The following is a 16,509-nucleotide window of genomic DNA, read 5'->3' on the forward strand; positions in this document are numbered from 1 at the left end:
TCTAAGACTGCTGAGGAAGGCGTATCCTGGAAAATGGCCCATGTAGTGTACCATGTAGAGTAGTATATATAGGTCTAATCATATACCGTGGCACCGCAGAGTCTGACGACACGAAGATTTCTGTAGCACTTACGGTAAGATGAAGAAACGTTTCCACTGGCCTAATGCTAATGAGTGACGTGAGGGTCCAATCCTCCCACCTGCGCCGCAGTAACGTGAAGCTATGTGGAACAAATATAATCTGAAGCTTTGAGAGGTGTCACAACAGCGGAGCTCGGCATATTGGCCCGCGATAGCTCACAATCACAATCATCGGCGGCGCGGACGTGTTCAGTCGCACTGCGGACCCATGCGAAGGCCGATATGGCGCCTGCAATTATCTCGTACTCGCAATGGAAATGTTTGATGTGGTGTGCAATAGAGCCACCGAGTCAGCCGAGTATGGCAGACTACTACAACACTAGACGGACCGAATGTCGCTGATCGCACGCTCACGCTCACGATACAGCAGAGTGACCTCGCGCGGCTTTTATCGCACTCACACGATAATGATCCCCTGCAACTACACAGCTCGAGCCGTTGACGAAAAACGTCGTTACGCAGGTTACTTTGAGAATGCTCTGGACACTCGGTATATTGTTGGGACACTGATCAGATTACATTCTCCATTTTATTTTTCCTTACAAATGCAAATTCCAACATTATTCAATGATCATTGATCATTGATCATCAATGATCTCATCAATGTACTCATCCCCGAGATGCGCTCCCACACTTACGTGCTGCCACGCATGTGCTTTCTTTCTTACTTCCCCTCCTCGAACATTTCAAGTGAAACGCTTCGACTAACAAAGCCTAAAAAGTCAGAAATGCTCTTTCCAATTAACGGTGGTACCTGTTTATTCCGAAAGTGAGTCCAGTAAATCGAGTTCGTTGTACAGCTACTGGAAATGTGACTTATTAACATTTTGTGGTGTGATGCCATGAAACACGTGCATGCGTGTGCAAAGTAACTATCATCGTCTTAAAGGAATTGAGAAGCCACACGGATAGAACTTTGCCTCCTGGCAGGGTCTCTTCGCCTCAAAGTCCCACCTCCTATTATTTCTTATGCTAACGAGTTTTAAAAATCTCCCATTTCCGAGGTCCCCGCCGACCGTGGCGCGAAGAGGTGCCGAGCAGCTATTCCGTGGCTCCATGCAATAGGCGGGAAGTGACGCTTTTACCGGTTGCTCAATGGCTCTACGTCATAGCGCTTCCGCTTATTTCCGCTTCCGTTCCGAGCACTTCGCCACACCGCGTCCCAGCGTTCGCCGCGTTCCTGTTTACAGGCGTCGTCATGAGGACGGGAAACTACGCATTTCCGGTGCGTGCTCGATAATACGTCATACCGAAATCTGGTGAGGGGCAGGCGAGCCAAGAGTAAAAAGAGCTTCATATGTTCAAAGTGCCATAACTCCTTGACGCGGGAGCGCAGCGTGCAGGGGTTTCAACGGAGATATTTGGCACCCATAAATCTACATTTCAACCATGATTTCGATTAATATTCGGTATTAGATTCACAACCACTTTAAAGGGGTTGTGAATGAAGCAAGGTAAACTACAAAGTTGCTTGTAGTTGTGGGGAAAATGTATATCAATAATGACAATATGAATCATATCCTTAAAAGGTAGGAAATATATGACTATTGTCATCCATGCGAATATGACATTACATCTTTGCTTACTATCTATACAAGGCGCGAGAACGTGCATTAATGATTTGCTCCTCTCAGGCTCTAACGTCCGCGCGTTCACGGCGTAGAGATGTGCAAATACAAAAATAGCGCGAAAACTAGATAAACTGGGGTCGGATTCACAAAGAGCTCGTGCGACGGAATCTTTCGTATCTCCGTCGTACGGGAAAGTTACGACGAAGTGTATATTCATGAAGGGCGCGCGTCGCAAAATCTTCGCAGCTTACGGCGGAATCCTGCGAGAGCTCCCGAGCAGTCTTACGAAGAAAGATGGCGGCGTTATTTGGCAGCGGTGGATGCGGAGACGGCAAACAAAGACTCCGTAATATGGGCCCACGCATTGTACTTTGCCACAGAACATTCGAGACCATCCCCGAAGTGACATTGAGGCACTTTTTTTGCTTGGTAACCTTCAACAAATCCTTCAACTTTGTGCTCCGTAAAATCGGGTCGCAGGGATTTTTCAAGCATCCCCTACACCCCGCTAAGACACCCCCAACACCCCTCCAAATTCTCTGCAAGAAAGGCAAAAGAAGCCATAAAAGCTGCAAACTGGGTGCCACACACCGCTTACAAAACACCCTCACCCACCCCCTCCCCGAGACGAACATGCTGGGAATATATTTCCTGTGTCATCGAACACGTTTAGCCTGTGATTGCATGGCATCCATTATGGCTACCGAAAGACCGAGAGCACGTGCAGTAACAAAACATTTGGGGACGAACAACTTCGTCTTCTTCTAACGGGATGACACTTATTGGTGCGATTACAAATTTTCGTCATTGTTGTCATCGTTACCATAGCGAAAACATAGTCTCGCGCCCTTTGGCTGTTTCTCTCGGAGGTGCACGTGACAGGAAGCGAGAAAGTTCCTCTTCCTCATCAAAGGGGCTACCCTCTCCACTACGATAGCTTTGTGAATCGCGCTTACGACGCCGTCGTACGCGCGTCGCAGGCTACGACGTCTTAGCGCATCTTAGCGTAACTTACGATCGCGTTTGTGAATCCGACCCCTGGCCCGCAGATACCCTTCCCTAGCCCGCGTCAGCAATTTCAACTGCGACGAAAGGGCACGCTCTTTCCCACCGCAGCAAATATGTGAACGCGCACTCGCGAAATACTTCCTCGAAGCTATAGTGATTTGAGGGTGAGTGCGCATTGTGCCTCTGTGCAACACCGCTGCGCGACGCCACAGTATGATCGCAGTCCCGTGCTAACGAGAATTCTGCGTGGCATCAGTACCTACTCCATCGCTAAATTTTATCCATGTCATCGGAAACATTGTGGTACAAGCACTGTTGTACATAGGGGCGCTACAGGTAGCGCCGCTACCGTATTCGCTATTTTTTTCAGTAGCGGAGGAGCGATCGCGTTACATTTTAAATCGGTAACGGAAAAAGTATTTCCGCTACAAATATGGGTAGCGGCGGTCTCTTTCTCCGCTACCGCTACCGCTACTTTTCCTAACATGGAAGACGTGGAACACGAAGAGGAAAAGTCAGATAACGACGGGGCAAAATTTCTTTTTATTCATTTTGGTTACTTCTTATACAGGCAGACTCATGTAACAGTCTTTCTCAATTTCACCAACTTTCATAAGCTAAGCGCAATTGAATAGCTAGGAGTATAATTTGAGTTATTTTCTGCGTTTTCTAACTTTTTAGCTCACACTTACAAAACACAAACAGATATGTATAACATACTGCATAATATTGGGTACGAAGCTGGTTTCCGTCACACAATGAGTTGCAAAACTAACTAGTGTGACCGTGTTGATAGCACATATTAAACTTTACTGTTTTAACATATTTGTTAACACATATTTACTGTTCGGAGCAGATAAACAAAGCGTCATTTCTTTTGAAACAGAAATACGAAAATATACCGGAAACAGGATGAGACATCGCTAGAGTCATTCATTGCACTGCATACGTACCGCCAACTTTGGTTTAAGGTGTTGTGCTCAGGTGAAGCATTTCTGGCGAGATAGAATTAAGCTTACACAGATTGCCGAACGCGGTCTAGTTATTTTCTCACATTCCATACGTTACACTGTGGGTATATGAGCCACACAAAATGAATAAGTAATATTATTGGGGAGTCTGTGTATGCCAACATTCTTATTAATGCTCTTTACACACTTGCTTGGTGGCGCTAAAGAGGCGATTAATCTTAAAGCAATTGATCGTTGGCAGCGTTTGACATATTCAGGGAAAATCTACATGATTTTTTTTTCTCTCGAAATGTTTCATTACGGAGGTAATCTCACATGTGTAGACCCTTCATGAGGAACCCATGCTCCCGGAAAAATGTATATTAAACGTATATTTTCGTATAGTCAAACGCTTTGTAAGCGAAGTTGTCGTGTCGAATGGAAACTGGGGGTAGGAAACAACCGTAAGTCGTAATTCCTGCGAGACCTAAGTTTTGGTGCAGTATGCAGTATTGATCTTTCCCCCTCCTGGAGCCGCCTATTGATGGCTCGACCAGTGGTCGTTTATGATTGCAGGAGCCACTTGAGCCACTTGATCACAAGGAAAACTGATGAATCCGTCGGCAGTAAGCAGACGTAAGAGTTTGAGATTGGGATTTGCGGACATCTCGGGCAAAATACTGTCATTGCAGAAAACCCGTCTCGTGTTTGAAACATTTTGAGAGCAAAAATTGTGGAATGAACACAGGCGCTACGCGCAATAAACTATGTCTTAAATGCGCATAATCTCAACGTCGATCAATGTGAAATAATATGCAGGGTGTTTCTTTTTAGCTGCAACAAATTTTCATACAAAGGGGAGTTGCCATAGGGTGCTTTTACTTTTGTCATTCGATTAGTCGACGGGGCTGCTACTAGGAAACCGTATTTTTTCTCAATCAAGGGACTAACGAACAGATATATTTCAATCAACTTTTTAATTATTGACCTTAGGGAGCACATTGCAATTGCGATATTAAAGCCTGCTGATCTCCACATGATGCCCTCGAACCACTGATGAAGCGCAAAAGTAATCAAAGCGCGCGCTACAGACCTAAGTATTTTACTTCCGTCGTCTGCTGTGCACAGCAAGTAGTCTGCAAAGGAGCGACAGTGACGTCGATATCTCCGCCCTCACTTAACGTCACAGAAAGACGTCACACGCAATTCAGGCAAACCGTTTTCGCGGTATGTTTCACGATCTCTGTTTTCTTGTTTTATTTTTTGCTTGCAAGTAGTTTTGCGCATCACCGCTACATATCAGCGCTTATCGCACCGGGGAAGGGTGAGAGCCGTGCCCAGCAGAATGAGAGGAATGATACGGCGAGCGACTCCGAACACATGAAGGAAGAAAAGAAAGCGAAAAAGGAATACAAAACAAAGATCGTGAAACATACCGCGATAAGGGCTCTCTACATCACGTATGACGTTTTTCTGTTACGTCATGTGAGGGCGGAGATATCAACGCCGCTAAGGCTCTTTTGTCGACCACTTGCGGTTTACCGTAGGTGACAGCGGTCAAATACTTAGGTCCATAACGCACGCTGTAATTACGTTGGTGCTTCATCAGTGCCTCGAGCACATGATGTGGACATCAGGCTTTAATATCGCAATTGCAATGTGCTCCCTAAAGTCAATAATTAAAAAGTTGATTGAAATATCTCTGTTAATTAGTCCTCTAACTGAGAAAAAATACGGTTTCTTAGTAGCAGCCCCGTCAAGTAATTCAATAACAAGGGTAAAAGCGTCCTAAGGCAACTCCCCTTTTTATGAAAATTTGATGCAGATAAAAAGAATACCCCTGTATATTGGCTGTATGTAGTGGTGTACTTTATACTGCATGTGAAGGAACTCAAATATTGCACCGTCTTTAGACACTTTTGACAACGAGATGCCTATACGGTAAGGTGTTGCACAGAGAAGGGTAGGGTAGCGGATAAATAGCGGCATAGTATTTACGTTACCTTTATTTAGTAGCGGTAGAGGCAATGCGTTAGTTTTTTAAATTTGTAGCGACGCTAGTATTGCGCTATTTTTCTGTGGAGTAGCGGATAGCGGTATTTCGTTACTTATTTTTGGTAGCGGGTACAACACTGGGTACAAGTGAACGGACAGAACAGCATCCTCCCCGGTATTCCGTCAATGTTTTGTGGACGTATTGCACGGCATCAGCGCTACTTCTTAATGAAAAGAAAAACAGGACTTCTAGTCCTTTCGGAGACTTGGATGCACTGTAACAACCATTTCTTCCTTTCGGGGCTAAATTCATGATGTTAAGGAACTCTTCGGAGTGCTGGGGAGCAAATTTTACGAGATGGGTGCTAAAATACGGAGTAATTGCAAACTATAGGAGCTATAATTGGCCCCCAATTTACTCCTTTTTTTCTTAGAGCGTAGTTTTAGGCTGGTAATTCGAGCATCAGCCCCTTTTAGAGAAATCTCACCTTGCTTGTTTCCACTTTTGGTTCAGCGGAGAAAGGGAAGGCTAAGAAGGAGTGACTGACTGAAACGTGCACTTGTATTCGTGCCACAGATTCGCTTCCTGTCAGTGCAAGTCGCGCTGTACGGCCATCTGCCGTCGCGACAACGAGGCTCGCGCCCAGAACCGTATATTATCTTGACAAGTAGAGGCTAATGCAAGTGCGTTGTTCGGAGCACCTATAATGGACGGGGCCTTTATTCACACGCCCCCTGCCAGTAGGACTAGATTTCCTTCTTTGGCGAGAACCAGGTCAGTGCTGGATTGCGGTGTAAGGAGATACGAGCGTATCTAAACGTGTGCCTCAAAATGTGCGCAGAAGGACTTGTCAATGAAGCACTGTGACTTAGTGCTGTGGTTTCTGAGTGACAGCAAAAGCCTCAGGCTCAGAAGCACAGATATGACGAACAAGGACTCCGTATCACCGAAACTGTTCGAACATTTGGTCCTGAGACATATACTCACCAAATAAACCGGGATATGGGTCGAAATCTTGTTGTTAAAGTGCTTAGACCCTCGAATTCTTTTGCTGGCATAGACGACTTCAGAAAATCCCAGCGAGCTTTGTGGCGCTTTGAACTGTGTGAACTTACCAGGAAGGAGGAGAAGGTCTCCAAACTATTTCGATTTCTCCTCTCTGGGCCGATTGTCCACGAGGCGTCATGGTCAGAGAGAACGATACGTGAAGGACTGTTCCCCTTCCTCATGGACAGTAATCTCCCAGGATGCAACGCGTGCGCAAGGAGCTAGCACTGGTATTTATCAAAATCGTTTATTTCTACTGGAAATTTGATGACCATCCGCTGGAGTAGTGTTTTACTGAGTGCTTGCTTTTCAGTCGGTAACGTGTTGGCTTGCTGAGCTCAAGATCGCAGGTACGATCCTGGCCGGGGAAGGTAGCATTGTGGGGGAGGTAAACATTGCTTCCAGCACCGTGTGTCGGAGATTTCCGATGCACGTCAAAAGAACCCCAGGTGGTCGAAATTATCCGCTGTCCTGCCCTGCGGCACGTGCAACATGTCGCCACACTGGCAGACAAACCTAACGTGTAACATCACGGCACCATTATTTACAAAGATATGCCATCCCATAAGTAATTTTGTTACATTGAGTACCAGACTTAGCGATATTAGGGTGCAACGCGCATGATATCACGGCGCGAGACCGCTCATGCAGATCACCCATTATGTTATGCAGCACCTTTCAAAATATTGAGGCAACCCCTCTTATCAAATATAACGCAGAATAATGTACATTGTACAGTATCATTACAATCACCATTATCATTACAATGACCCATAATTCTAATAATTTAATGTAGGCGAATGTAGCAAAGCTAAAAATTGAGCCGTTTTATCATGGTCCTTTGCTTATTGCCAAAGCCCGGGGTGCATTTCTGTTGTAATGGACTTCCACCAAAGACGGTAATTTTACGAATTCAAACAGCTCAGGAAAAAGAAGTGCTGACGCCAGGAATGGAACATGGGTCTTCTGATCTCCGGTGAGATATGCTAACCGCTACACCACACCAGCAGAATTCGTCTCTGCAGCAGCTGTTTGAATTCGTTAATTTCTGGGCGTTTGAGGCATACTTGTCTGTGTCGTCCCTAGTTGTGGTCGGCCTGGGCCAATTCTCGTTGTTTAAGGGCATTTTACTTTACATCGTGGCACTTAATAAAAACGAAGTGAAATATATGATAACAACTGGAAAATCAGCGTTTGCGTTGCGTCAGCGTATTCTGCGTAAATAAGACGGTCAATTGGATATGTTTTCTCCTGAGGAACGCTACGACTAGTGTTGAGAATCAGTGGAAATTTTTTTCAAGGTCGGGATTTCAGGATTTTTCAAATTATCCCAGGATCCGGGGACGAGATTCCACAACGAAGATAAAACCAAGGCAGCACGCATACATATCCTTTGCGTAGTGACTCTGACATTTCCTGCGTGCGTTTTCTATACGTGTGCCCTCACGGAGCTCTGTCTCTGCCTGTGAATCAAAACGTTCGTAATAACTTGATGACTCCCATACTTTATAATATGCGACGATTTTCGAAGTCAAACGACCGAGGCGTGGTTGTGGTTTAACTAAGACGCTTAGTCACGTATGGCGTTTTCTTTTTCTTTTTTTGCACTGGCACCGAAGACGAAACCGGGAAGCTTCAATTTACGGAACGGAAGTACTGGAGTATCAAAACCTGGCAAGCAACAGCAAGTGAACACCGTCAGCTCCTTCATGCGGAAGAAAAGCCTGGCTTTCGTAACTCCAGGTGGTTTAGTCTGTCAAAAGGAGTGGGTCTCGTTGTGCCGAAGGAGATATTTCTGGAGTCCTTTCGTAGAGGTCCCAAGTGTTTTCAGTATTCTGACACGCCTCCTGCACTTAGCGTACAGTCTATAGGGACGGCGCACTCCAGCTTTCAGAGGACCACTAGACCGGCTCGGCACTAGCGGGCGTAACCATCCTGTAAGAGCGGCACTTCGCCTTCGCTTGACTCGATGTCGACGTCGATCCCGTCATATGAATGTGTGTATGAGTGAGCAAAAATGTAAGAGTGAAAGGAGGATGAGTGAGAGAGAGTGGCTGGTTTGTCCCTTCAGATGACGCAGCCTGGAAGTCGCTGAGAAGGCGTGTTAGCTTAGCTCAATTGGTAGAGCCCTGGACCGGCAATCCAGAAGATGTGGGTTCGAGTCCTACAGCTAGCTAACCTTTTCAGTGACTTTCATCTTTCATCGTTAATTTCTTAGGCAAATTGAGGCTTTGTATGTATTTGTCCCTTCTATGTTGTTCCAGCCTCAGAACAGCAGTTCTTTCAAGAAGACACGTGCTTGACAGGATGGCCGACAACGAGGTGAGCGCGCACATCGAACAGCGAATTGCCATAAAGTTTCTCGTGAATGAAGGCGTAAAGTCATCTGAAATTCACAGAAGACTTCAGGCTCAGTATGGCCACGATACACTTAGCCGCAGCAAAGCGTTTGAGTGGTGCAAACGGTTCCGAGACGGCCGCACATCAGTGCAGGAGGATCCCGGCCGGGGCGATTCAGAGCCCACTGTCAGAGTTCATGAGAACATGCAACTTGTGGAGCGCCTGATCCTCGAGGACCGACGGATAACATGTCTCGAACTGGCTCGAAAGACGGACCTTTCTGTGGGAACGTTGAACACTATTATTCATGAAACGTTCAGTTTCGGAAAGTTAGTGTCCGTTGTGTCTCGAGGCAGCTCTCCGTGTCTGACCGGCAGAGAAGACTGGAAATCTCCCAAGAGCTAAGGTACCGTTTCGGCACTGAAGGACAGCCGTTCCTTGATCGGATCATCACGTGCAATGAAACGTGGGTGCACCATTTCACTTCTGAGTGTAATCGCGCATCAAAACAGTGGAAGCATCTGGGCTCGCGAGCTCCCAAGACGTTCCGAAGAACCCCGTCTGCGGGCAAGGTCATGGCCGCGGTTGTCTGGGACAAGGCTGGCGTTCTTCATGTTGATTTTCTGCCCAGTGGTACCACCATCAATAGTGCATATTACTGCCAGGTTCTCAGGGATGTGCATAAGGCGCTGAAGCAAAAGCGGCCGGGCCTTATCACCAAAGGAGTCCTCCTCCTACAGGACAATGCACGCCCGCATTCCACGCATCTCACGACACGCACCTTACAGGAACTTGGCTGGGAGTTGCTGCCACATCCCCCTTACAGTCCAGACCTCGCCCCCAGCGATTTCCATCTCTTCGGGCTACTGAAGGCGTTCCTTGGGGGCCGCCACTTCAGCTGCGACGACGAGGTCAAGAATGCGGTCCGATCATGGCTGCTACGCGCTGGTAAGGATCTCTACACTGCTGGCACCTAAGCCCTCGTGAAACGCTGGGACAAGGGCATTAGTGAAGCTGGAGATTACGTTGAAAAATAAAGCTAATTTCTCGCCTGTAAGTTCATTTTACTTTTGCGAAAAATGAAAAGTCCCGGTTTGACTTGAACATCCCTCGAACTATCAGGTTACGACTTTTGAGATATATTGTCAAACTAATACGAACAAGGTGAAGGTAAACACGGATAGTCGTTCGGATACTCTTGTTTTCCGGAGATGTCTTCTTGGTGCATGCCTTCCTCCGCAGACATCTGTCCAATAATGTCGCTCGCGCGGATACCCGATGCTGTGCTCAGAGGAGGAGGAAGAAGCGCACAAACCACAAACGATTAAAGCAGGGTATCGAACTGCCAAAAATACAGGTTCGGTTCGGGTTCGCGTTGCTTTGATCTCGTTCCGGTTCAGTTCCGGTTCGACCACGCCAAAAATCGAACCGGTTTGCAAGGCGAAATGGATGAACACTTATTGCAAATAGAGTCCCCGCTGATGAAGCGGTGTAGTCCTGCTACTTTATGTTCCCAAAATCTTTTTTCACACACACACTGCCAGCAAGATACACTTAAAGGAAGCCTATTAAGATCGACAGCGTTACATAGACGACAGTCTTGTCGGCACACTGCATTCGCAGCGTGAATGCAGTCGAAAATGCGAATGCGAAATGCGAATGTCGAAAATAAGCCTGCCAGCCTTACTCTGTCCGAGCTCACACCAGTGTACTAGATAACCCACAACACAAAGGCAATGTGTCACGACACAATTGCACTACCAATAAACAGAACTGCATTTACCTTTCAAACCACGACCAATCAAACAGGCACCGTTCTGCGTACGCTTCTTCTCCACTTCTCATGTTTCTGACTTGTTTAATTTGTACTGATCACGTGTAAAGGGAAATGGTGGGCGCTTACTTAATCACACATTCGTCCTGTAGAGCTAAATAACTGGCATACTCCATTCCTGTTTCATTAGTCCTCGTGGCGCCTCGTCTTTGAAGAGTAGACGCCGCAGCGCGTGCGTGGGGCGCTAGCCGCGGCGCTCACAGGGAGAACTGAGCTTGAATGTGTTAAAAAGACGCATTAGTATACTTACTATACGTCCTCGTCTGACTGCTAGGTGAAAATTTGCGAAATCCATGATATGGACGCGTGATGATGATACCAATGTGTCTTCGTTCGGGGATTGAGAGGAACTCTTACGCTGACTTCTTTTATGTCCGAACCGTTTTCTTGCGAACCGGTTACCGCTATTATTTTTTACGGTTCTGCTCCGGTTCGGGTTCAACAGTGTCATGAAAATTCCAGTTCGGGTTCGGGTTCGGTTCCGGCAAAAATAACGGTTCGGGTACGGTTTTCGGTTCGGGTTCGGTTGGACAACCTGCTTTAAAAGCCCGAGGGCATTACACAAGGGGTGTTACAACATAAAAAAATACGCATATGATTAATAATAAAACCACGAGACGAACTCAGCGTAGATAAATGTGCATTCGACAAATATAGAAACTGGTAAACACCTATCGTTTTAAACAAATGTTTGTATCAACTATTAACACTTATGATACTACCATAACCGCTACTAAAGGCGGATGAACAATTCAATTCAGACAAACACAGCACTTTAGCATCATCAACGTCCAATTAATGATAAAATCCAAATTACGTTGTGCAACTTGCGCTACTATATCAAAAAGTAGCCTGTCTCACTTTTTGAGAGACCAGCTCCCGCGGCACAGTGGTTAGGATGACCGCTTTCCACGCCGAGACTGAGAGGTGAAGCGGGTTCGAGTCCCCGCACCGGCTGTGATGTATGAGGTTTTCCCTGGGTTTTTGCGGCAGACTTTCCAGACCAGTGTCGGCACAGTTCCCTCGAAGTCGCCCCACTCCCCGACTTACTAACCCCCCCCCACTTCCTGCTGTCCTCACTCCACCTGCCCACCTCTGTACGCCGCTCACACCCACAGTTGCTTCGTAGCTCTAACACGGAAGTCACAAAAATAAAAGTTCAGTGGCGACTTAGCGGTAAATGCGAGAGAAATGCGTTAGTATTAAGCACCTTTTGCGGTCCATACTTGACTTCCGGGTATACACTTCCGGTCTAAACCCGACTTCCGGTCGTCCACTTCCCGTCTATACTTAACTCCCGGCATCCACTTTCTGTCTAACCCGACTTCGGGTTGTCCAGCTCAGGTTTATACTTGACTTCCGGTTCGACACTTTCAGTTACTATATGTAAGTCCATTTAATTAAACTTCAATTAGCATCAATTAATTTCAATTGCCCTTTAATTACCATTTAATTACTCAAGATAACTGCGCTCACCTGAGGTAATCATGAATTTCATTTAATTGCCTTTAATTACGTTTGCTTGCCTTTACTCTGAATTTCCCTTTAATTGGCCTTAATTACCTTTAATTACATTTAACTACCTCTTGTAACCTTCGGTAATCTTTGATTTCATTTAATCTTTCTCTTAATTACATATAACATTCATTAACTCAACCTTTTTTGCTTCAATTACCTTTAATTAGTCCTAGCTCATACTGTTAATTACCCTCGACTACTTCAGTTTTGAAAACATTTACCTCCATTTACATTTACTCTCTTGTATGCCCTTTACATGTCCACTTAGACCTCTACCTCGGTGAGACTTCACCATCTCACTTGGCGCACTATGACCTTAGTGGTCTGTGCGCCATAAAAACCTGAATAATCATCATCATCAACTTCACCATCTCCATACACACACACACACACACACACAGATACATGCAGCTTTTTCCGTTTTGACACTCCTAATGACGACGCTTTAAAAAATGAGTTTTAGCCTGTTTGTAGATACGAGAGTGCATTGAAGAAAATGTGAGAGAGAATGAACCAGGGCTGCTTGTGTCTCCATGTCTTTATGAACGATAATATAATAATAATAATAATTGGGGGTTTACGTCGCGAGACAACTGAGATCATGAGCGACGCCACAGCGGTCGGTCTGTGGATTGCTTTTCCCCACCTGAGGGTTCTTTAACGTGCGATGAAATCTCATCACACGGCACCCCGTATTTAACGTCCCTCGCGGAAGACGGCGTGTCTAAGCAACTTGTACCCTGCCACCAAGTTGCTGGCGTCCTCGGCCGGGTTCGAACCCGCGATCTCGGGATCAGAAGGCAAACACGCTACCGACTGAGCCACCGAGGCCCTTTATGAACGACTCCTTGGTATGTTGACGAGAGCGCGATATCGGCGTAGTGTAATTGGTAGGCGCTCCTGACCGGGTATCAAAGAGGTGTGGGTTCGAGTCCAGCCACCGGCACTCTCTCACTTATCGGCAGCTGCCGTTGCGCAGTGACAATACACCATACAGCGCAAATATCCTGCATGGAGGCTCGTGATAGGTTCACAGATGAGACAGGGTTTGGAGCCACGTTAAATGTCACTTCATTGCTATTAAGGCACAGTCTATCGAAAATATTTCGCGTGGTCGCACACGATACATTACTTGATTAATTAGGTAGTTTTTCGATCAACGCTAAATGTTATTTCACTCTCGATTTTAACTCTTTAGCTTCTTTACGTTATTTTTCTCTTTTTCTTTCTTTTTTTTTTCCATGGACTCTGTCCGTCCTCTTCCGACGTAACGTTAAGCGAAGAACCTCAGGAGAGCCGACGGTATTTCGAACAGATTTTTGAAGGGCAGCCTCTGTTTGAAAGTTCGGATGAATTTTCTACCTTTCTAGTTTGTCTGCGTACCTTCCTGTCGATAAAAAACCCAGCCGAGGACGCCAGCAACTTGGTGACAGGGTACAAGTTGCTTAGACGCGCCGTCTTCCGCGAGGGACGTTAAATACGGGGTGCGGTGTGATGAGCTTTCATCGCACGTTAAAGGACCCTCAGGTGGGCAAAAGCAATCCACAGACCGACCGCTGTGGCGTCGCTCATGATCTCAGTTGTCTCGCGACGTAAACACCCAATTATTATTATCCTCTCGATAAAAGAACAATCTCCTTTGTAAAAACCGACGTCGGCGGTGGCGGAAACAAATTTCAATAAGCCCTTATTTATGTTATCGTCCAGTGTTCAGTAATGAGCCATGCTTGAATGGAAATGGGTGGAAATGGTTCCCGTTCGTAAATATTAACATTAGTTCACGAATTGTGGCGAAGCAATCGCAAAGAGGAGCAATCGAATCTGGCCAGGTTGATGGTGGTTGTAACAGAGCCCCCCCCCCCCCCCCCCGCTTATCCGTGTGCGTGCGCTCGCTCGCGTCTTTTGTGTTCCCAGCGCAGTGGGTACTACAGTTTTTAGAACAATAGCCACGGATAATAAAGATAAAGGTCCGTGGCAAAGGGCCAGGTCTCTTTTACACACAAGCCTCTCAGATTCAAAATACCAAATAGCAAAGGAAGGCAATACAACACGTCCCCAATCTCGGGTTTTATTCTCTATTTGCAATGTACCAGCTATAGGGTTGACATGCGGCAGGTATTTCACCGGTCCAGCCGGTTATTTACTTCTCTTGCTGGTTGAAAGGCAATACTCGCAGCATTGGCCGGTATTTTGCAGCAGAAGGAATGTCATGTAGAAATTCCATCAAAATTACCCGGTATCAGGACGTGATGTTTGAGGTTTTCTAGTTTCCGCAACTTCTTTTCTGTGCACATTCAACGACGCACACAACAACAGCAACAACAACTTTATTTTGAGACGATCAATGGGGAGTTTCATCGCCAGGGACGATACTCTACCCCATTGCTGGCGGTGATGTGGGGACTGAATTAATGATCCCCTTCACAACTAAGGATCGAAGTCCTATGCTGTCCAAACGCAGACGACAGCGCGGACACTGTATGCTTATGTGCACACTGCTATATGTGCGACCTCGCTCCTTAAGTTTACCTCACTCTCTCTCTCTCTCAACTTCGCTATTACCCTCGTCCAATATCAAATCTCCTCCTCTCCTTCTATCTCACTCACTCAACCAGTATCTTCAGCCGGTGCGTTCGAATGTTTCGGTTTCACTATGTCTACCAACGTCAAGACGACGTCACGGTGACGATTCTTGAGTAGAGGTGTAACTGGTGAAGCAGAAAACGCGTTACAACATATGCACGCAGGATCGCTGACCTCCGGCAATACGTAATGAGCACTTTTACCACGCTACAATCAATTTATTTGATATATCTTGCACAGAGAAAACTTGTGGGGTGAAGCCTCGCCTGCGTCTTACACGGTGGTGACGTCAGTGCTGACTTCATTTGTCTTAAGGTTAGAGAACAAGTTTCCCGCACTTCAGGGCTGAATTCATCATCAGGTAAAGTGATTAAGGCAGAGCGCCTCTGGTTGTCTAATTCAATCTGAAAGTGGTGGTCGTGCGCCGTCCAACCTTGTTTCTCTAACCACGCACGACTGGCGTTTTTTTTTTTCATTTATTTATTTATTTATTTTATTTTATTTTATTTTTTACGCACGACCCGTTAGCGTCTAGCGCTAGCTTTTTCTGGCGCTTAATAAGCTCAGAATTCTCGTTCAAGACATGTTGACTTTTTGACTAATCAAAAAAGTGATTAACGTGGGAGATACGATTTTTTTTCTCATCATCTGAACGCCATCTGTAAGTTTCTAGGGGCGCACCGAAAGTCTATGTCCGTGTTCAGCTTAAGAAAAGCATCAAAAAAGTAGTCCGTTAAACAGAGTTCACCAGAGAAATTATACAGTATCGCCTATAGGACTTCTATACATTCGGTGTCGGCGCACTGCTTGTCGCGACGTAGAGTGATGGGGCTAGCCATTCCACCCAATCGGAACAAGCCTAGGGCGGGGCTGAAACGTGCTGTTCTCGGGTTGAACACGACTCTAGCATGATCAAAGAGACCATGAAGAGATTCTCCAAAACTTTGACTTCTCGAATGCGAATGGTTCTCAAGAACGACATTTATCTGAAACATATACGATTGTTGCCATAGGGCACTCCACGCAGGTGCAGTTTAGGCGCAAATACAGCGGCGAGCAGCCGACCTACATAGCCTTTCCAAGCGCCCTGATGACGATTGCATTCCATGTCATTCCGGCAATGGGGAATATCACTTATTTTATACATCACATCTTTCCTCGCGTCGGTTGCGGTCGCGTCGCAGCAGTTCGCTAAACGTGTTTCTTGGGTAATATCTGCATTATCCTTACCAATGCTCTGCTCATATTAGCGCCTAGGAATGCATTAGAGATGCTGATATTTTGAGAGTATCTTCAATGTTCTTTTAAGTGCGAGAAATCACCGAAATCTACCGGCCAAGGCATCTTTCACGCATAGCGAAGAATTCCTTGCGATGCTATATGCGATTTTTAAAAAAATGGGGGGGGGGGGGAATGCCCTAGAGGTTGAAGTGGGTCGTGCCCTCTTAAGCGTTTTCAGCCTGTCAACTAGTAATTGAACGCATACAGCAACCTCGACGGCATAGAGACACTGCCCGCAGG

General features: G+C 46.2%; 1 non-coding gene across 1 annotated transcript; it reads left to right on the plus strand.

Moving 5' to 3' along the window:
* Positions 1 to 8,816: 8,816 nt before the first annotated feature.
* Positions 8,817 to 8,889, plus strand: Trnaa-ggc (transfer RNA alanine (anticodon GGC)). The gene has a single exon. It is a non-coding gene; the product is annotated as a tRNA-Ala (tRNA).
* Positions 8,890 to 16,509: the final 7,620 nt, after the last annotated feature.

Source organism: Ornithodoros turicata, chromosome 1 (assembly GCF_037126465.1).
Source record: "Ornithodoros turicata isolate Travis chromosome 1, ASM3712646v1, whole genome shotgun sequence".
Lineage (NCBI taxonomy): Eukaryota > Metazoa > Arthropoda > Arachnida > Ixodida > Argasidae > Ornithodoros > Ornithodoros turicata.